This window comes from Crinia signifera, chromosome 11 (genome assembly GCF_055691185.1).
Source record: "Crinia signifera chromosome 11, ASM5569118v1, whole genome shotgun sequence".
In the NCBI taxonomy this organism is placed as follows: domain Eukaryota; kingdom Metazoa; phylum Chordata; class Amphibia; order Anura; family Myobatrachidae; genus Crinia; species Crinia signifera.
Genome location: NC_139227.1, coordinates 22353134 through 22377182, shown reverse-complemented (window position 1 = coordinate 22377182; position 24049 = coordinate 22353134).

Sequence of the window (24049 nt, the reverse complement as noted above, 5' to 3'; positions counted from 1 at the left end):
CAGTAATACATTTTGGATGTGTACCTAGAGTTTAAAGCAGAAAAACAGGAACTTTTAGAATTTTCATTTTTTGACCAAAACGACAGCCCCGGGAGTTATAAAAATGTTGATATATATGTGATTTTTTTTTCTGACTGCGGTTTCAAAACCATGCACCATAATCCACTTCTTTCAAGTCAGTAATACATTTTGGATGTGTACCTAGAGTTTAAAGCAGAAAAACAGGAACTTTTAGAATTTTCATTTTTTGACCAAAACGACAGCCCCGGGAGTTATAAAAATGTTGATATATGTGATTTTTTTTTCTGACTGCGGTTTCAAAACCATGCACCAGAATCCACTTCTTTCAAGTCAGTAATACATTTTGGATGTGTACCTAGAGTTTAAAGCAGAAAAAACTGAACTTTTAGAATTTTCATTTTTTGACCAAAACGACAGCCCCGGGGGTTATAAAAATGTTGATATGGATGTGATTTTTTTCTGACTGCGGTTCCAAAACCATGCACCAGAATCCACTTCTTTCAACTAAGTAATACATTTTGGATGTGTACCTAGAGTTTAAAGCAGAAAAACAGGAACTTTTAGAATTTTCATTTTTTGACCAAAACGACAGCCCCGGGGGTTATAAACATGTTGATATGGATGTGATTTTTTTATGACTGCGGTTTCAAAACCATGCACCAGAATCCACTTCTTTCAACTCAGTAATACGTTTTGGATGTGTACCTAGAGTTTAAAGCAGAAAAAACGGAACTTTTAGAATTTTCATTTTTTGACCAAAACGACAGCCCCGGGGGTTATAAACATGTTGATATGGTTGTGATTTTTTTTCTGACTGCGGTTTCAAAACCATGCACCAGAATCCACTTCTTTCAACTCAGTAATACATTTTGGATGTGTACCTAGAGTTTAAAGCAGAAAAACAGGAACTTTTAGAATTTTCATTTTTTGACCAGAACGACAGCCCCGGGGATTATAAACATGTTGATATGGATGTGATTTTTTTTCTGACTGCGGTTTCAAAACCATGCACCAGAATCCACTTCTTTCAACTCAGTAATACATTTTGGATGTGTACCTAGAGTTTAAAGCAGAAAAACAGGAACTTTTAAAATTTCATTTTTTGACCAAAACGACAGCCCCGGGGGTTATAAACATGTTGATATGGATGTGATTTTTTTCTGACTGCGGTTTCAAAACCATGCACCAGAATCCACTTCTTTCAACTCAGTAATACATTTTGGATGTGTACCTAGAGTTTAAAGCAGAAAAACAGGAACTTTTAGAATTTTCATTTTTTGACCAAAACGACAGCCCCGGGGGTTATAAAAATGTTGATATGGATGTGATTTTTTTTTCTGACTGCGGTTTCAAAACCATGCACCAGAATCCACTTCTTTCAAGTCAGTAATACATTTTGGATGTGTACCTAGAGTTTAAAGCAGAAAAAACTGAACTTTTAGAATTTTCATTTTTTGACCAAAACGACAGCCCCGGGGGTTATAAAAATGTTGATATGGATGTGATTTTTTTTCTGACTGCGGTTTCAAAACCCTGCACCAGAATCCACTTCTTTCAACTCAGTAATACATTTTGGATGTGTACCTAGAGTTTAAAGCAGAAAAACAGGAACTTTTAGAATTTTCATTTTTTGACCAAAACGACAGCCCCGGGGGTTATAAACATGTTGATATGGATGTGATTTTTTTTCTGACTGCGGTTTCAAAACCATGCACCAGAATCCACTTCTTTCAACTCAGTAATACATTTTGGATGTGTACCTAGAGTTTAAAGCAGAAAAACAGGAACTTTTAGAATTTTCATTTTTTGACCAAAACGACAGCCCCGGGAGTTATAAAAATGTTGATATATATGTGATTTTTTTTTCTGACTGCGGTTTCAAAACCATGCACCAGAATCCACTTCTTTCAAGTCAGTAATACATTTTGGATGTGTACCTAGAGTTTAAAGCAGAAAAACAGGAACTTTTAGAATTTTCATTTTTTGACCAAAACGACAGCCCCGGGAGTTATAAAAATGTTGATATATATGTGATTTTTTTTTCTGACAGCGGTTTCAAAACCATGCACCAGAATCCACTTCTTTCAACTCAGTAATAGATTTTGGATGTGTACCTAGAGTTTAAAGCAGAAAAAATGGAACTATTAGAATTTTCATTTTTTGACCAAAACGACAGCCCCGGGGGTTATAAACATGTTGATATGGTTGTGATTTTTTTTTCTGACTGCGGTTTCAAAACCATGCACCAGAATCCACTTCTTTCAACTCAGTAATACATTTTGGATGTGTACCTAGAGTTTAAAGCAGAAAAACAGGAACTTTTAGAATTTTCATTTTTTGACCAAAACGACAGCCCCGGGGGTTATAAACATGTTGATATGGATGTGATTTTTTTTCTGACTGCGGTTTCAAAACCATGCACCAGAATGCACTTCTTTCAAGTCAGTAATACATTTTGGATGTGTACCTAGAGTTTAAAGCAGAAAAACAGGAACTTTTAGAATTTTCATTTTTTGACCAGAACGACAGCCCCGGGGGTTATAAACATGTTGATATGGATGTGATTTTTTTTCTGACTGCGGTTTCAAAACCATGCACCAGAATCCACTTCTTTCAACTTAGTAATACATTTTGGATGTGTACCTAGAGTTTAAAGCAGAAAAACAGGAACTTTTAGAATTTTCATTTTTTGACCAAAACGACAGCCCCGGGGGTTATAAACATGTTGATATGGATGTGATTTTTTTTCTGACTGCGGTTTCAAAACCATGCACCAGAATCCACTTCTTTCAACTCAGTAATACATTTTGGATGTGTACCTAGAGTTTAAAGCAGAAAAACAGGAACTTTTAGAATTTTCATTTTTTGACCAAAACGACAGCCCCGGGAGTTATAAAAATGTTGATATATATGTGATTTTTTTTATGACTGCGGTTTCAAAACCATGCACCAGAATCCACTTCTTTCAACTCAGTAATACGTTTTGGATGTGTACCTAGAGTTTAAAGCAGAAAAAACGGAACTTTTAGAATTTTCATTTTTTGACCAAAACGACAGCCCCGGGGGTTATAAACATGTTGATATGGTTGTGATTTTTTTTCTGACTGCGGTTTCAAAACCATGCACCAGAATCCACTTCTTTCAACTCAGTAATACATTTTGAATGTGTACCTAGAGTTTAAAGCAGAAAAACAGGAACTTTTAGAATTTTCATTTTTTGACCAAAACGACAGCCCCGGGAGTTATAAAAATGTTGATATATATGTGATTTTTTTTTCTGACTGCGGTTTCAAAACCATGCACCAGAATCCACTTCTTTCAAGTCAGTAATACATTTTGGATGTGTACCTAGAGTTTAAAGCAGAAAAACAGGAACTTTTAGAATTTTCATTTTTTGACCAAAACGACAGCCCCGGGAGTTATAAAAATGTTGATATATGTGATTTTTTTTTTCTGACTGCGGTTTCAAAACCATGCACCAGAATCTACTTCTTTCAAGTCAGTAATACATTTTGGATGTGTACCTAGAGTTTAAAGCAGAAAAAACTGAACTTTTAGAATTTTCATTTTTTGACCAAAACGACAGCCCCGGGGGTTATAAAAATGTTGATATGGATGTGATTTTTTTTCTGACTGCGGTTCCAAAACCATGCACCAGAATCCACTTCTTTCAACTCAGTAATACATTTTGGATGTGTACCTAGAGTTTAAAGCAGAAAAACAGGAACTTTTAGAATTTTCATTTTTTGACCAAAACAACAGCCCCGGGGGTTATAAACATGTTGATATGGATGTGATTTTTTTTATGACTGCGGTTTCAAAACCATGCACCAGAATCCACTTCTTTCAACTCAGTAATACATTTTGGATGTGTACCTAGAGTTTAAAGCAGAAAAACAGGAACTTTTAGAATTTTCATTTTTTGACCAAAACGACAGCCCCGGGGGTTATAAACATGTTGATATGGATGTGATTTTTTTTCTGACTGCGGTTTCAAAACCATGCACCAGAATCCACTTCTTTCAACTCAGTAATACATTTTGGATGTGTACCTAGAGTTTAAAGCAGAAAAACAGGAACTTTTAGAATTTTCATTTTTTGACCAAAACGACAGCCCCGGGGGTTATAAACATGTTGATATGGATGTGATTTTTTTTCTGACTGCGGTTTCAAAACCATGCACCAGAATCCACTTCTTTCAAGTCAGTAATACATTTTGGATGTGTACCTAGAGTTTAAAGCAGAAAAACAGGAACTTTTAGAATTTTCATTTTTTGACCAAAACGACAGCCCCGGGAGTTATAAAAATGTTGATATATATGTGATTTTTTTTCTGACTGCTGTTTCAAAACCATGCACCAGAATCCACTTCTTTCAAGTCAGTAATACATTTTGGATGTGTACCTAGAGTTTAAAGCAGAAAAAACTGAACTTTTAGAATTTTCATTTTTTGACCAAAACGACAGCCCCGGGGGTTATAAACATGTTGATATGGTTGTGATTTTTTTTCTGACTGCGGTTTCAAAACCATGCTCCAGAATGCACTTCTTTCAAGTCAGTAATACATTTTGGATGTGTACCTAGAGTTTAAAGCAGAAAAACAGGAACTTTTAGAATTTTCATTTTTTGACCAGAACGACAGCCCCGGGGGTTATAAACATGTTGATATGGATGTGATTTTTTTTCTGACTGCGGTTTCAAAACCATGCACCAGAATCCACTTCTTTCAACTTAGTAATACATTTTGGATGTGTACCTAGAGTTTAAAGCAGAAAAACAGGAACTTTTAGAATTTTCATTTTTTGACCAAAACGACAGCCCCGGGGGTTATAAACATGTTGATATGGATGTGATTTTTTTTCTGACTGCGGTTTCAAAACCATGCACCAGAATCCACTTCTTTCAACTCAGTAATACATTTTGGATGTGTACCTAGAGTTTAAAGCAGAAAAACAGGAACTTTTAGAATTTTCATTTTTTGACCAAAACGACAGCCCCGGGAGTTATAAAAATGTTGATATATATGTGATTTTTTTTCTGACTGCTGTTTCAAAACCATGCACCAGAATCCACTTCTTTCAAGTCAGTAATACATTTTGGATGTGTACCTAGAGTTTAAAGCAGAAAAAACTGAACTTTTAGAATTTTCATTTTTTGACCAAAACGACAGCCCCGGGGGTTATAAACATGTTGATATGGTTGTGATTTTTTTTCTGACTGCGGTTTCAAAACCATGCACCAGAATCCACTTCTTTCAACTCAGTAATACATTTTGGATGTGTACCTAGAGTTTAAAGCAGAAAAACAGGAACTTTTAGAATTTTCATTTTTTGACCAAAACAACAGCCCCGGGGGTTATAAACATGTTGATATGGATGTGATTTTTTTTATGACTGCGGTTTCAAAACCATGCACCAGAATCCACTTCTTTCAACTCAGTAATACATTTTGGATGTGTACCTAGAGTTTAAAGCAGAAAAACAGGAACTTTTAGAATTTTCATTTTTTGACCAAAACGACAGCCCCGGGGGTTATAAACATGTTGATATGGATGTGATTTTTTTTCTGACTGCGGTTTCAAAACCATGCACCAGAATCCACTTCTTTCAACTCAGTAATACATTTTGGATGTGTACCTAGAGTTTAAAGCAGAAAAACAGGAACTTTTAGAATTTTCATTTTTTGACCAAAACGACAGCCCCGGGAGTTATAAAAATGTTGATATATATGTGATTTTTTTTTCTGACTGCGGTTTCAAAACCATGCACCAGAATCCACTTCTTTCAAGTCAGTAATACATTTTGGATGTGTACCTAGAGTTTAAAGCAGAAAAAACTGAACTTTTAGAATTTTCATTTTTTGACCAAAACGACAGCCCCGGGGGTTATAAAAATGTTGATATGGATGTGATTTTTTTTCTGACTGCGGTTCCAAAACCATGCACCAGAATCCACTTCTTTCAACTCAGTAATACATTTTGGATGTGTACCTAGAGTTTAAAGCAGAAAAACAGGAACTTTTAGAATTTTCATTTTTTGACCAAAACGACAGCCCCGGGGGTTATAAACATGTTGATATGGATGTGATTTTTTTATGACTGCGGTTTCAAAACCATGCACCAGAATCCACTTCTTTCAACTCAGTAATACATTTTGGATGTGTACCTAGAGTTTAAAGCAGAAAAACAGGAACTTTTAGAATTTTCATTTTTTGACCAAAACGACAGCCCCGGGAGTTATAAAAATGTTGATATATATGTGATTTTTTTTCTGACTGCTGTTTCAAAACCATGCACCAGAATCCACTTCTTTCAAGTCAGTAATACATTTTGGATGTGTACCTAGAGTTTAAAGCAGAAAAAACTGAACTTTTAGAATTTTCATTTTTTGACCAAAACGACAGCCCCGGGGGTTATAAAAATGTTGATATGGATGTGATTTTTTTTTCTGACTGCGGTTTCAAAACCATGCACCAGAATCCACTTCTTTCAACTCAGTAATACATTTTGGATGTGTACCTAGAGTTTAAAGCAGAAAAACAGGAACTTTTAGAATTTTCATTTTTTGACCAAAACGACAGCCCCGGGGGTTATAAACATGTTGATATGGGTGTGATTTTTTTTCTGACTGCGGTTTCAAAACCATGCACCAGAATCCACTTCTTTCAACTCAGTAATACATTTTGGATGTGTACCTAGAGTTTAAAGCAGAAAAAAAGGAACTTTTAGAATTTTCATTTTTTGACCAAAACGACAGCCCCGGGGGTTATAAACATGTTGATATGGATGTGATTTTTTTTCTGACTGCGGTTTCAAAACCATGCACCAGAATCCACTTCTTTCAAGTCAGTAATACATTTTGAATGTGTACCTAGAGTTTAAAGCAGAAAAACAGGAACTTTTAGAATTTTCATTTTTTGACCAAAACGACAGCCCCGGGGGTTATAAACATGTTGATATGGTTGTGATTTTTTTTCTGACTGCGGTTTCAAAACCATGCACCAGAATGCACTTCTTTCAAGTCAGTAATACATTTTGGATGTGTACCTAGAGTTTAAAGCAGAAAAACAGGAACTTTTAGAATTTTAATTTTTTGACCAGAACGACAGCCCCGGGGGTTATAAACATGTTGATATGGATGTGATTTTTTTTCTGACTGCGGTTTCAAAACCATGCACCAGAATCCACTTCTTTCAACTCAGTAATACATTTTGGATGTGTACCTAGAGTTTAAAGCAGAAAAACAGGAACTTTTAGAATTTTCATTTTTTGACCAAAACGACAGCCCCGGGGGTTATAAACATGTTGATATGGATGTGATTTTTTTTCTGACTGCGGTTTCAAAACCATGCACCAGAATCCACTTCTTTCAACTCAGTAATACATTTTGGATGTGTACCTAGAGTTTAAAGCAGAAAAACAGGAACTTTTAGAATTTTCATTTTTTGACCAAAACGACAGCCCCGGGAGTTATAAAAATGTTGATATATATGTGATTTTTTTTTTCTGACTGCGGTTTCAAAACCATGCACCAGAATCCACTTCTTTCAAGTCAGTAATACATTTTGGATGTGTACCTAGAGTTTAAAGCAGAAAAAATTGAACTTTTAGAATTTTCATTTTTTGACCAAAACGACAGCCCCGGGGGTTATAAACATGTTGATATGGTTGTGATTTTTTTTCTGACTGCGGTTTCAAAACCATGCACCAGAATCCACTTCTTTCAAGTCAGTAATACATTTTGAATGTGTACCTAGAGTTTAAAGCAGAAAAAAAGGAACTTTTAGAATTTTCATTTTTTGACCAAAACGACAGCCCCGGGGGATATAAACATGTTGATATGGATGTGATTTTTTTTCTGACTGCGGTTTCAAAACCATGCACCAGAATCCACTTCTTTCAAGTCAGTAATACATTTTGAATGTGTACCTAGAGTTTAAAGCAGAAAAACAGGAACTTTTAGAATTTTCATTTTTTTGATCAGAACGACAGCCCCGGGGGTTATAAACATGTTGATATGGGTGTGATTTTTTTTCTGACTGCGGTTTCAAAACCATGCACCAGAATCCACTTCTTGGTACTTGTGAGTTATCTGGACGCCCGATTTTTTGCTTGTATGCCTTAAGTTAAGGCATACAATCAGATGCGATGCGTTATCGCATCGCATCGCATCGCATGCGACCATCGGATGCGATGACCCGATTTTTCCATAGGAATCAATGTTAAAATGATTCCTATGGAAAAAGGGGTCCTTTTCATACCCCTACTATCCAAGTGGGCATGGAGTTGGATATAAACCTGTGGCGAGCGTAGCGAGCCACCGAGCCTGAAGCGTGGCGAGCGAAGCGAGCCCCGCGAGGGGACGGTATTCCGTGTCCCCTCGCGGGGCTCGCTACGCTCGCCACGCTTCGGGCTCGGTGGCTCGCTACGCTCGCCACAGGTTTATATCCAACTCCATGCCCACTTGGATAGTAGGGGTATGAAAAGGACCCCTTTTTCCCATTGAATTCCATGTTAAAATGGACTCAGTCCATTTTAACATTGATTCCTATGGAAAAATCGGGTCATCGCATCGCATCGCATCGCATCGCATCCGATGGTCGCATGCGATGCGATGCGATGTGCCCGATCCGACCCGATTTTGAAATCGGGCGTCCGGATAACTCACAAGTACCCACTTCTTTCAACTCAGTAATACATTTTGGATGTGTACCTAGAGTTTAAAGCAGAAAAAAAGGAACTTTTAGAATTTTCATTTTTTGACCAAAACGACAGCCCCGGGGGTTATAAACATGTTGATATGGATGTGATTTTTTTTCTGACTGCGGTTTCAAAACCATGCACCAGAATCCACTTCTTTCAAGTCAGTAATACATTTTGAATGTGTACCTAGAGTTTAAAGCAGAAAAACAGGAACTTTTAGAATTTTCATTTTTTGACCAAAACGACAGCCCCGGGGGTTATAAACATGTTGATATGGTTGTGATTTTTTTTCTGACTGCGGTTTCAAAACCATGCACCAGAATGCACTTCTTTCAAGTCAGTAATACATTTTGGATGTGTACCTAGAGTTTAAAGCAGAAAAACAGGAACTTTTAGAATTTTCATTTTTTGACCAGAACGACAGCCCCGGGGGTTATAAACATGTTGATATGGATGTGATTTTTTTTCTGACTGCGGTTTCAAAACCATGCACCAGAATCCACTTCTTTCAACTCAGTAATACATTTTGGATGTGTACCTAGAGTTTAAAGCAGAAAAACAGGAACTTTTAGAATTTTCATTTTTTGACCAAAACGACAGCCCCGGGGGTTATAAACATGTTGATATGGATGTGATTTTTTTTCTGACTGCGGTTTCAAAACCATGCACCAGAATCCACTTCTTTCAACTCAGTAATACATTTTGGATGTGTACCTAGAGTTTAAAGCAGAAAAACAGGAACTTTTAGAATTTTCATTTTTTGACCAAAACGACAGCCCCGGGAGTTATAAAAATGTTGATATATATGTGATTTTTTTTTCTGACTGCGGTTTCAAAACCATGCACCAGAATCCACTTCTTTCAAGTCAGTAATACATTTTGGATGTGTACCTAGAGTTTAAAGCAGAAAAAATTGAACTTTTAGAATTTTCATTTTTTGACCAAAACGACAGCCCCGGGGGTTATAAACATGTTGATATGGTTGTGATTTTTTTTCTGACTGCGGTTTCAAAACCATGCACCAGAATGCACTTCTTTCAAGTCAGTAATACATTTTGGATGTGTACCTAGAGTTTAAAGCAGAAAAACAGGAACTTTTAGAATTTTCATTTTTTTGACCAGAACGACAGCCCCGGGGGTTATAAACATGTTGATATGGATGTGATTTTTTTTCTGACTGCGGTTTCAAAACCATGCACCAGAATGCACTTCTTTCAAGTCAGTAATACATTTTGGATGTGTACCTAGAGTTTAAAGCAGAAAAACAGGAACTTTTAGAATTTTCATTTTTTGACCAGAACGACAGCCCCGGGGGTTATAAACATGTTGATATGGATGTGATTTTTTTTCTGACTGCGGTTTCAAAACCATGCACCAGAATCCACTTCTTTCAACTCAGTAATACATTTTGGATGTGTACCTAGAGTTTAAAGCAGAAAAACAGGAACTTTTAGAATTTTCATTTTTTGACCAAAACGACAGCCCCGGGGGTTATAGACATGTTGATATGGATGTGATTTTTTTTCTGACTGCGGTTTCAAAACCATGCACCAGAATCCACTTCTTTCAACTCAGTAATACATTTTGGATGTGTACCTAGAGTTTAAAGCAGAAAAACAGGAACTTTTAGAATTTTCATTTTTTGACCAAAACGACAGCCCCGGGGGTTATAAACATGTTGATATGGATGTGATTTTTTTTCTGACTGCGGTTTCAAAACCATGCACCAGAATCCACTTCTTTCAACTCAGTAATACATTTTGGATGTGTACCTAGAGTTTAAAGCAGAAAAACAGGAACTTTTAGAATTTTCATTTTTTGACCAAAACGACAGCCCCGGGGGTTATAAACATGTTGATATGGATGTGATTTTTTTTCTGACTGCGGTTTCAAAACCATGCACCAGAATCCACTTCTTTCAACTCAGTAATACATTTTGGATGTGTACCTAGAGTTTAAAGCAGAAAAACAGGAACTTTTAGAATTTTCATTTTTTGACCAAAACGACAGCCCCGGGAGTTATAAAAATGTTGATATATATGTGATTTTTTTTTCTGACTGCGGTTTCAAAACCATGCACCAGAATCCACTTCTTTCAAGTCAGTAATACATTTTGGATGTGTACCTAGAGTTTAAAGCAGAAAAAACTGAACTTTTAGAATTTTCATTTTTTGACCAAAACGACAGCCCCGGGGGTTATAAAAATGTTGATATGGATGTGATTTTTTTTCTGACTGCGGTTTCAAAACCCTGCACCAGAATCCACTTCTTTCAAGTCAGTAATACATTTTGGATGTGTACCTAGAGTTTAAAGCAGAAAAAACTGAACTTTTAGAATTTTCATTTTTTGACCAAAACGACAGCCCCGGGGGTTATAAACATGTTGATATGGTTGTGATTTTTTTTCTGACTGCGGTTTCAAAACCATGCTCCAGAATGCACTTCTTTCAAGTCAGTAATACATTTTGGATGTGTACCTAGAGTTTAAAGCAGAAAAACAGGAACTTTTAGAATTTTCATTTTTTGACCAGAACGACAGCCCCGGGGGTTATAAACATGTTGATATGGATGTGATTTTTTTTCTGACTGCGGTTTCAAAACCATGCACCAGAATCCACTTCTTTCAACTTAGTAATACATTTTGGATGTGTACCTAGAGTTTAAAGCAGAAAAACAGGAACTTTTAGAATTTTCATTTTTTGACCAAAACGACAGCCCCGGGGGTTATAAACATGTTGATATGGATGTGATTTTTTTTCTGACTGCGGTTTCAAAACCATGCACCAGAATCCACTTCTTTCAACTCAGTAATACATTTTGGATGTGTACCTAGAGTTTAAAGCAGAAAAACAGGAACTTTTAGAATTTTCATTTTTTGACCAAAACGACAGCCCCGGGAGTTATAAAAATGTTGATATATATGTGATTTTTTTTCTGACTGCTGTTTCAAAACCATGCACCAGAATCCACTTCTTTCAAGTCAGTAATACATTTTGGATGTGTACCTAGAGTTTAAAGCAGAAAAAACTGAACTTTTAGAATTTTCATTTTTTGACCAAAACGACAGCCCCGGGGGTTATAAACATGTTGATATGGTTGTGATTTTTTTTCTGACTGCGGTTTCAAAACCATGCACCAGAATCCACTTCTTTCAACTCAGTAATACATTTTGAATGTGTACCTAGAGTTTAAAGCAGAAAAACAGGAACTTTTAGAATTTTCATTTTTTGACCAAAACGACAGCCCCGGGAGTTATAAAAATGTTGATATATATGTGATTTTTTTTTCTGACTGCGGTTTCAAAACCATGCACCAGAATCCACTTCTTTCAAGTCAGTAATACATTTTGGATGTGTACCTAGAGTTTAAAGCAGAAAAACAGGAACTTTTAGAATTTTCATTTTTTGACCAAAACGACAGCCCCGGGAGTTATAAAAATGTTGATATATGTGATTTTTTTTTTCTGACTGCGGTTTCAAAACCATGCACCAGAATCTACTTCTTTCAAGTCAGTAATACATTTTGGATGTGTACCTAGAGTTTAAAGCAGAAAAAACTGAACTTTTAGAATTTTCATTTTTTGACCAAAACGACAGCCCCGGGGGTTATAAAAATGTTGATATGGATGTGATTTTTTTTCTGACTGCGGTTCCAAAACCATGCACCAGAATCCACTTCTTTCAACTCAGTAATACATTTTGGATGTGTACCTAGAGTTTAAAGCAGAAAAACAGGAACTTTTAGAATTTTCATTTTTTGACCAAAACAACAGCCCCGGGGGTTATAAACATGTTGATATGGATGTGATTTTTTTTATGACTGCGGTTTCAAAACCATGCACCAGAATCCACTTCTTTCAACTCAGTAATACATTTTGGATGTGTACCTAGAGTTTAAAGCAGAAAAACAGGAACTTTTAGAATTTTCATTTTTTGACCAAAACGACAGCCCCGGGGGTTATAAACATGTTGATATGGATGTGATTTTTTTTCTGACTGCGGTTTCAAAACCATGCACCAGAATCCACTTCTTTCAACTCAGTAATACATTTTGGATGTGTACCTAGAGTTTAAAGCAGAAAAACAGGAACTTTTAGAATTTTCATTTTTTGACCAAAACGACAGCCCCGGGGGTTATAAACATGTTGATATGGATGTGATTTTTTTTCTGACTGCGGTTTCAAAACCATGCACCAGAATCCACTTCTTTCAAGTCAGTAATACATTTTGGATGTGTACCTAGAGTTTAAAGCAGAAAAACAGGAACTTTTAGAATTTTCATTTTTTGACCAAAACGACAGCCCCGGGAGTTATAAAAATGTTGATATATATGTGATTTTTTTTCTGACTGCTGTTTCAAAACCATGCACCAGAATCCACTTCTTTCAAGTCAGTAATACATTTTGGATGTGTACCTAGAGTTTAAAGCAGAAAAAAACTGAACTTTTAGAATTTTCATTTTTTGACCAAAACGACAGCTCCGGGGGTTATAAACATGTTGATATGGTTGTGATTTTTTTTCTGACTGCGGTTTCAAAACCATGCTCCAGAATGCACTTCTTTCAAGTCAGTAATACATTTTGGATGTGTACCTAGAGTTTAAAGCAGAAAAACAGGAACTTTTAGAATTTTCATTTTTTGACCAGAACGACAGCCCCGGGGGTTATAAACATGTTGATATGGATGTGATTTTTTTTCTGACTGCGGTTTCAAAACCATGCACCAGAATCCACTTCTTTCAACTTAGTAATACATTTTGGATGTGTACCTAGAGTTTAAAGCAGAAAAACAGGAACTTTTAGAATTTTCATTTTTTGACCAAAACGACAGCCCCGGGGGTTATAAACATGTTGATATGGATGTGATTTTTTTTCTGACTGCGGTTTCAAAACCATGCACCAGAATCCACTTCTTTCAACTCAGTAATACATTTTGGATGTGTACCTAGAGTTTAAAGCAGAAAAACAGGAACTTTTAGAATTTTCATTTTTTGACCAAAACGACAGCCCCGGGGGTTATAAACATGTTGATATGGATGTGATTTTTTTTCTGACTGCGGTTTCAAAACCATGCACCAGAATCCACTTCTTTCAACTCAGTAATACATTTTGGATGTGTACCTAGAGTTTAAAGCAGAAAAACAGGAACTTTTAGAATTTTCATTTTTTGACCAAAACGACAGCCCCGGGAGTTATAAAAATGTTGATATATATGTGATTTTTTTTTCTGACTGCGGTTTCAAAACCATGCACCAGAATCCACTTCTTTCAAGTCAGTAATACATTTTGGATGTGTACCTAGAGTTTAAAGCAGAAAAAACTGAACTTTTAGAATTTTCATTTTTTGACCAAAACGACAGCCCCGGGGGTTATAAAAATGTTGATATGGATGTGATTTTTTTTCTGACTGCGGTTCCAAAACCATGCACCAGAATCCACTTCTTTCAACTCAGTAATACATTTTGGATGTGTACCTAGAGTTTAAAGCAGAAAAACAGGAACTTTTAGAATTTTCATTTTTTGACCAAAACGACAGCCCCGGGGGTTATAAACATGTTGATATGGATGTGATTTTTTTATGACTGCGGTTTCAAAACCATGCACCAGAATCCACTTCTTTCAACTCAGTAATACATTTTGGATGTGTACCTAGAGTTTAAAGCAGAAAAACAGGAACTTTTAGAATTTTCATTTTTTGACCAAAACGACAGCCCCGGGAGTTATAAAAATGTTGATATATATGTGATTTTTTTTCTGACTGCTGTTTCAAAACCATGCACCAGAATCCACTTCTTTCAAGTCAGTAATACATTTTGGATGTGTACCTAGAGTTTAAAGCAGAAAAAACTGAACTTTTAGAATTTTCATTTTTTGACCAAAACGACAGCCCCGGGGGTTATAAAAATGTTGATATGGATGTGATTTTTTTTTCTGACTGCGGTTTCAAAACCATGCACCAGAATCCACTTCTTTCAACTCAGTAATACATTTTGGATGTGTACCTAGAGTTTAAAGCAGAAAAACAGGAACTTTTAGAATTTTCATTTTTTGACCAAAACGACAGCCCCGGGGGTTATAAACATGTTGATATGGGTGTGATTTTTTTTCTGACTGCGGTTTCAAAACCATGCACCAGAATCCACTTCTTTCAACTCAGTAATACATTTTGGATGTGTACCTAGAGTTTAAAGCAGAAAAAAAGGAACTTTTAGAATTTTCATTTTTTGACCAAAACGACAGCCCCGGGGGTTATAAACATGTTGATATGGATGTGATTTTTTTTCTGACTGCGGTTTCAAAACCATGCACCAGAATCCACTTCTTTCAAGTCAGTAATACATTTTGAATGTGTACCTAGAGTTTAAAGCAGAAAAACAGGAACTTTTAGAATTTTCATTTTTTGACCAAAACGACAGCCCCGGGGGTTATAAACATGTTGATATGGTTGTGATTTTTTTTCTGACTGCGGTTTCAAAACCATGCACCAGAATGCACTTTTTTTAAGTCAGTAATACATTTTGGATGTGTACCTAGAGTTTAAAGCAGAAAAACAGGAACTTTTAGAATTTTAATTTTTTGACCAGAACGACAGCCCCGGGGGTTATAAACATGTTGATATGGATGTGATTTTTTTTCTGACTGCGGTTTCAAAACCATGCACCAGAATCCACTTCTTTCAACTCAGTAATACATTTTGGATGTGTACCTAGAGTTTAAAGCAGAAAAACAGGAACTTTTAGAATTTTCATTTTTTGACCAAAACGACAGCCCCGGGGGTTATAAACATGTTGATATGGATGTGATTTTTTTTCTGACTGCTGTTTCAAAACCATGCACCAGAATCCACTTCTTTCAACTCAGTAATACATTTTGGATGTGTACCTAGAGTTTAAAGCAGAAAAACAGGAACTTTTAGAATTTTCATTTTTTGACCAAAACGACAGCCCCGGGAGTTATAAAAATGTTGATATATATGTGATTTTTTTTTTCTGACTGCGGTTTCAAAACCATGCACCAGAATCCACTTCTTTCAAGTCAGTAATACATTTTGGATGTGTACCTAGAGTTTAAAGCAGAAAAAATTGAACTTTTAGAATTTTCATTTTTTGACCAAAACGACAGCCCCGGGGGTTATAAACATGTTGATATGGTTGTGATTTTTTTTCTGACTGCGGTTTCAAAACCATGCACCAGAATCCACTTCTTTCAAGTCAGTAATACATTTTGAATGTGTACCTAGAGTTTAAAGCAGAAAAAAAGGAACTTTTAGAATTTTCATTTTTTGACCAAAACGACAGCCCCGGGGGATATAAACATGTTGATATGGATGTGATTTTTTTTCTGACTGCGGTTTCAAAACCATGCACCAGAATCCACTTCTTTCAAGTCAGTAATACATTTTGAATGTGTACCTAGAGTTTAAAGCAGAAAAACAGGAACTTTTAGAATTTTCATTTTTTTGATCAGAACGACAGCCCCGGGGGTTATAAACATGTTGATATGGGTGTGATTTTTTTTCTGACTGCGGTTTCAAAACCATGCACCAGAATCCACTTCTTGGTACTTGTGAGTTATCTGGACGCCCGATTTTTTGATTGTATGCCTTAAGTTAAGGCATACAATCAGATGCGATGCGTTATCGCATCGCATCGCATCGCATGCGACCATCGGATGCGATGACCCGATTTTTCCATAGGAATCAATGTTAAAATGATTCCTATGGAAAAAGGGGTCCTTTTCATACCCCTACTATCCAAGTGGGCATGGAGTTGGATATAAACCTGTGGCGAGCGTAGCGAGCCACCGAGCCTGAAGCGTGGCGAGCGAAGCGAGCCCCGCGAGGGGACGGTATTCCGTGTCCCCTCGCGGGGCTCGCTACGCTCGCCACGCTTCGGGCTCGGTGGCTCGCTACGCTCGCCACAGGTTTATATCCAACTCCATGCCCACTTGGATAGTAGGGGTATGAAAAGGACCCCTTTTTCCCATTGAATTCCATGTTAAAATGGACTCAGTCCATTTTAACATTGATTCCTATGGAAAAATCGGGTCATCGCATCGCATCGCATCCGATGGTCGCATGCGATGCGATGCGATGTGCCCGATCCGACCCGATTTTGAAATCGGGCGTCCGGATAACTCACAAGTACCCACTTCTTTCAACTCAGTAATACATTTTGGATGTGTACCTAGAGTTTAAAGCAGAAAAAAAGGAACTTTTAGAATTTTAATTTTTTGACCAAAACGACAGCCCCGGGGGATATAAACATGTTGATATGGATGTGATTTTTTTTCTGACTGCGGTTTCAAAACCATGCACCAGAATCCACTTCTTTCAAGTCAGTAATACATTTTGAATGTGTACCTAGAGTTTAAAGCAGAAAAACAGGAACTTTTAGAATTTTCATTTTTTGACCAAAACGACAGCCCCGGGGGTTATAAACATGTTGATATGGTTGTGATTTTTTTTCTGACTGCGGTTTCAAAACCATGCACCAGAATGCACTTCTTTCAAGTCAGTAATACATTTTGGATGTGTACCTAGGGTTTAAAGCAGAAAAACAGGAACTTTTAGAATTTTCATTTTTTGACCAGAACGACAGCCCCGGGGGTTATAAAGATGTTGATATGGATGTGATTTTTTTTCTGACTGCGGTTTCAAAACCATGCACCAGAATCCACTTCTTTCAACTCAGTAATACATTTTGGATGTGTACCTAGAGTTTAAAGCAGAAAAACAGGAACTTTTAGAATTTTCATTTTTTGACCAAAACGACAGCCCCGGGGGTTATAAACATGTTGATATGGATGTGATTTTTTTTCTGACTGCGGTTTCAAAACCATGCACCAGAATCCACTTCTTTCAACTCAGTAATACATTTTGGATGTGTACCTAGAGTTTAAAGCAGAAAAACAGGAACTTTTAGAATTTTCATTTTTTGACCAAAACGACAGCCCCGGGAGTTATAAAAATGTTGATATATATGTGATTTTTTTTTCTGACTGCGGTTTCAAAACCATGCACCAGAATCCACTTCTTTCAAGTCAGTAATACATTTTGGATGTGTACCTAGAGTTTAAAGCAGAAAAAATTGAACTTTTAGAATTTTCATTTTTTGACCAAAACGACAGCCCCGGGGGTTATAAACATGTTGATATGGTTGTGATTTTTTTTCTGACTGCGGTTTCAAAACCATGCACCAGAATGCACTTCTTTCAAGTCAGTAATACATTTTGGATGTGTACCTAGAGTTTAAAGCAGAAAAACAGGAACTTTTAGAATTTTCATTTTTTTGACCAGAACGACAGCCCCGGGGGTTATAAACATGTTGATATGGATGTGATTTTTTTTCTGACTGCGGTTTCAAAACCATGCACCAGAATGCACTTCTTTCAAGTCAGTAATACATTTTGGATGTGTACCTAGAGTTTAAAGCAGAAAAACAGGAACTTTTAGAATTTTCATTTTTTGACCAGAACGACAGCCCCGGGGGTTATAAACATGTTGATATGGATGTGATTTTTTTTCTGACTGCGGTTTCAAAACCATGCACCAGAATCCACTTCTTTCAACTCAGTAATACATTTTGGATGTGTACCTAGAGTTTAAAGCAGAAAAACAGGAACTTTTAGAATTTTCATTTTTTGACCAAAACGACAGCCCCGGGGGTTATAGACATGTTGATATGGATGTGATTTTTTTTCTGACTGCGGTTTCAAAACCATGCACCAGAATCCACTTCTTTCAACTCAGTAATACATTTTGGATGTGTACCTAGAGTTTAAAGCAGAAAAACAGGAACTTTTAGAATTTTCATTTTTTGACCAAAACGACAGCCCCGGGGGTTATAAACATGTTGATATGGATGTGATTTTTTTTCTGACTGCGGTTTCAAAACCATGCACCAGAATCCACTTCTTTCAACTCAGTAATACATTTTGGATGTGTACCTAGAGTTTAAAGCAGAAAAACAGGAACTTTTAGAATTTTCATTTTTTGACCAAAACGACAGCCCCGGGGGTTATAAACATGTTGATATGGATGTGATTTTTTTTCTGACTGCGGTTTCAAAACCATGCACCAGAATCCACTTCTTTCAACTCAGTAATACATTTTGGATGTGTACCTAGAGTTTAAAGCAGAAAAACAGGAACTTTTAGAATTTTCATTTTTTGACCAAAACGACAGCCCCGGGAGTTATAAAAATGTTGATATATATGTGATTTTTTTTTCTGACTGCGGTTTCAAAACCATGCACCAGAATCCACTTCTTTCAAGTCAGTAATACATTTTGGATGTGTACCTAGAGTTTAAAGCAGAAAAAACTGAACTTTTAGAATTTTCATTTTTTGACCAAAACGACAGCCCCGGGGGTTATAAAAATGTTGATATGGATGTGATTTTTTTTCTGACTGCGGTTTCAAAACCCTGCACCAGAATCCACTTCTTTCAAGTCAGTAATACATTTTGGATGTGTACCTAGAGTTTAAAGCAGAAAAAACTGAACTTTTAGAATTTTCATTTTTTGACCAAAACGACAGCCCCGGGGGTTATAAACATGTTGATATGGTTGTGATTTTTTTTCTGACTGCGGTTTCAAAACCATGCTCCAGAATGCACTTCTTTCAAGTCAGTAATACATTTTGGATGTGTACCTAGAGTTTAAAGCAGAAAAACAGGAACTTTTAGAATTTTCATTTTTTGACCAGAACGACAGCCCCGGGGGTTATAAACATGTTGATATGGATGTGATTTTTTTTCTGACTGCGGTTTCAAAACCATGCACCAGAATCCACTTCTTTCAACTTAGTAATACATTTTGGATGTGTACCTAGAGTTTAAAGCAGAAAAACAGGAACTTTTAGAATTTTCATTTTTTGACCAAAACGACAGCCCCGGGGGTTATAAACATGTTGATATGGATGTGATTTTTTTTCTGACTGCGGTTTCAAAACCATGCACCAGAATCCACTTCTTTCAACTCAGTAATACATTTTGGATGTGTACCTAGAGTTTAAAGCAGAAAAACAGGAACTTTTAGAATTTTCATTTTTTGACCAAAACGACAGCCCCGGGAGTTATAAAAATGTTGATATATATGTGATTTTTTTTCTGACTGCTGTTTCAAAACCATGCACCAGAATCCACTTCTTTCAAGTCAGTAATACATTTTGGATGTGTACCTAGAGTTTAAAGCAGAAAAAACTGAACTTTTAGAATTTTCATTTTTTGACCAAAACGACAGCCCCGGGGGTTATAAACATGTTGATATGGTTGTGATTTTTTTTCTGACTGCGGTTTCAAAACCATGCACCAGAATCCACTTCTTTCAACTCAGTAATACATTTTGAATGTGTACCTAGAGTTTAAAGCAGAAAAACAGGAACTTTTAGAATTTTCATTTTTTGACCAAAACGACAGCCCCGGGAGTTATAAAAATGTTGATATATATGTGATTTTTTTTTCTGACTGCGGTTTCAAAACCATGCACCAGAATCCACTTCTTTCAAGTCAGTAATACATTTTGGATGTGTACCTAGAGTTTAAAGCAGAAAAACAGGAACTTTTAGAATTTTCATTTTTTGACCAAAACGACAGCCCCGGGAGTTATAAAAATGTTGATATATGTGATTTTTTTTTTCTGACTGCGGTTTCAAAACCATGCACCAGAATCTACTTCTTTCAAGTCAGTAATACATTTTGGATGTGTACCTAGAGTTTAAAGCAGAAAAAACTGAACTTTTAGAATTTTCATTTTTTGACCAAAACGACAGCCCCGGGGGTTATAAAAATGTTGATATGGATGTGATTTTTTTTCTGACTGCGGTTCCAAAACCATGCACCAGAATCCACTTCTTTCAACTCAGTAATACATTTTGGATGTGTACCTAGAGTTTAAAGCAGAAAAACAGGAACTTTTAGAATTTTCATTTTTTGACCAAAACAACAGCCCCGGGGGTTATAAACATGTTGATATGGATGTGATTTTTTTTATGACTGCGGTTTCAAAACCATGCACCAGAATCCACTTCTTTCAACTCAGTAATACATTTTGGATGTGTACCTAGAGTTTAAAGCAGAAAAACAGGAACTTTTAGAATTTTCATTTTTTGACCAAAACGACAGCCCCGGGGGTTATAAACATGTTGATATGGATGTGATTTTTTTTCTGACTGCGGTTTCAAAACCATGCACCAGAATCCACTTCTTTCAACTCAGTAATACATTTTGGATGTGTACCTAGAGTTTAAAGCAGAAAAACAGGAACTTTTAGAATTTTCATTTTTTGACCAAAACGACAGCCCCGGGGGTTATAAACATGTTGATATGGATGTGATTTTTTTTCTGACTGCGGTTTCAAAACCATGCACCAGAATCCACTTCTTTCAAGTCAGTAATACATTTTGGATGTGTACCTAGAGTTTAAAGCAGAAAAACAGGAACTTTTAGAATTTTCATTTTTTGACCAAAACGACAGCCCCGGGAGTTATAAAAATGTTGATATATATGTGATTTTTTTTCTGACTGCTGTTTCAAAACCATGCACCAGAATCCACTTCTTTCAAGTCAGTAATACATTTTGGATGTGTACCTAGAGTTTAAAGCAGAAAAAACTGAACTTTTAGAATTTTCATTTTTTGACCAAAACGACAGCTCCGGGGGTTATAAACATGTTGATATGGTTGTGATTTTTTTTCTGACTGCGGTTTCAAAACCATGCTCCAGAATGCACTTCTTTCAAGTCAGTAATACATTTTGGATGTGTACCTAGAGTTTAAAGCAGAAAAACAGGAACTTTTAGAATTTTCATTTTTTGACCAGAACGACAGCCCCGGGGGTTATAAACATGTTGATATGGATGTGATTTTTTTTCTGACTGCGGTTTCAAAACCATGCACCAGAATCCACTTCTTTCAACTTAGTAATACATTTTGGATGTGTACCTAGAGTTTAAAGCAGAAAAACAGGAACTTTTAGAATTTTCATTTTTTGACCAAAACGACAGCCCCGGGGGTTATAAACATGTTGATATGGATGTGATTTTTTTTCTGACTGCGGTTTCAAAACCATGCACCAGAATCCACTTCTTTCAACTCAGTAATACATTTTGGATGTGTACCTAGAGTTTAAAGCAGAAAAACAGGAACTTTTAGAATTTTCATTTTTTGACCAAAACGACAGCCCCGGGAGTTATAAAAATGTTGATATATATGTGATTTTTTTTCTGACTGCTGTTTCAAAACCATGCACCAGAATCCACTTCTTTCAAGTCAGTAATACATTTTGGATGTGTACCTAGAGTTTAAAGCAGAAAAAACTGAACTTTTAGAATTTTCATTTTTTGACCAAAACGACAGCCCCGGGGGTTATAAACATGTTGATATGGTTGTGATTTTTTTTCTGACTGCGGTTTCAAAACCATGCACCAGAATCCACTTCTTTCAACTCAGTAATACATTTTGGATGTGTACCTAGAGTTTAAAGCAGAAAAACAGGAACTTTTAGAATTTTCATTTTTTGACCAAAACAACAGCCCCGGGGGTTATAAACATGTTGATATGGATGTGATTTTTTTTATGACTGCGGTTTCAAAACCATGCACCAGAATCCACTTCTTTCAACTCAGTAATACATTTTGGATGTGTACCTAGAGTTTAAAGCAGAAAAACAGGAACTTTTAGAATTTTCATTTTTTGACCAAAACGACAGCCCCGGGGGTTATAAACATGTTGATATGGATGTGATTTTTTTTCTGACTGCGGTTTCAAAACCATGCACCAGAATCCACTTCTTTCAACTCAGTAATACATTTTGGATGTGTACCTAGAGTTTAAAGCAGAAAAACAGGAACTTTTAGAATTTTCATTTTTTGACCAAAACGACAGCCCCGGGAGTTATAAAAATGTTGATATATATGTGATTTTTTTTTCTGACTGCGGTTTCAAAACCATGCACCAGAATCCACTTCTTTCAAGTCAGTAATACATTTTGGATGTGTACCTAGAGTTTAAAGCAGAAAAAACTGAACTTTTAGAATTTTCATTTTTTGACCAAAACGACAGCCCCGGGGGTTATAAAAATGTTGATATGGATGTGATTTTTTTTCTGACTGCGGTTCCAAAACCATGCACCAGAATCCACTTCTTTCAACTCAGTAATACATTTTGGATGTGTACCTAGAGTTTAAAGCAGAAAAACAGGAACTTTTAGAATTTTCATTTTTTGACCAAAACGACAGCCCCGGGGGTTATAAACATGTTGATATGGATGTGATTTTTTTATGACTGCGGTTTCAAAACCATGCACCAGAATCCACTTCTTTCAACTCAGTAATACATTTTGGATGTGTACCTAGAGTTTAAAGCAGAAAAACAGGAACTTTTAGAATTTTCATTTTTTGACCAAAACGACAGCCCCGGGAGTTATAAAAATGTTGATATATATGTGATTTTTTTTCTGACTGCTGTTTCAAAACCATGCACCAGAATCCACTTCTTTCAAGTCAGTAATACATTTTGGATGTGTACCTAGAGTTTAAAGCAGAAAAAACTGAACTTTTAGAATTTTCATTTTTTGACCAAAACGACAGCCCCGGGGGTTATAAAAATGTTGATATGGATGTGATTTTTTTTTCTGACTGCGGTTTCAAAACCATGCACCAGAATCCACTTCTTTCAACTCAGTAATACATTTTGGATGTGTACCTAGAGTTTAAAGCAGAAAAACAGGAACTTTTAGAATTTTCATTTTTTGACCAAAACGACAGCCCCGGGGGTTATAAACATGTTGATATGGGTGTGATTTTTTTTCTGACTGCGGTTTCAAAACCATGCACCAGAATCCACTTCTTTCAACTCAGTAATACATTTTGGATGTGTACCTAGAGTTTAAAGCAGAAAAAAAGGAACTTTTAGAATTTTCATTTTTTGACCAAAACGACAGCCCCGGGGGTTATAAACATGTTGATATGGATGTGATTTTTTTTCTGACTGCGGTTTCAAAACCATGCACCAGAATCCACTTCTTTCAAGTCAGTAATACATTTTGAATGTGTACCTAGAGTTTAAAGCAGAAAAACAGGAACTTTTAGAATTTTCATTTTTTGACCAAAACGACAGCCCCGGGGGTTATAAACATGTTGATATGGTTGTGATTTTTTTTCTGACTGCGGTTTCAAAACCATGCACCAGAATGCACTTTTTTTAAGTCAGTAATACATTTTGGATGTGTACCTAGAGTTTAAAGCAGAAAAACAGGAACTTTTAGAATTTTAATTTTTTGACCAGAACGACAGCCCCGGGGGTTATAAACATGTTGATATGGATGTGAT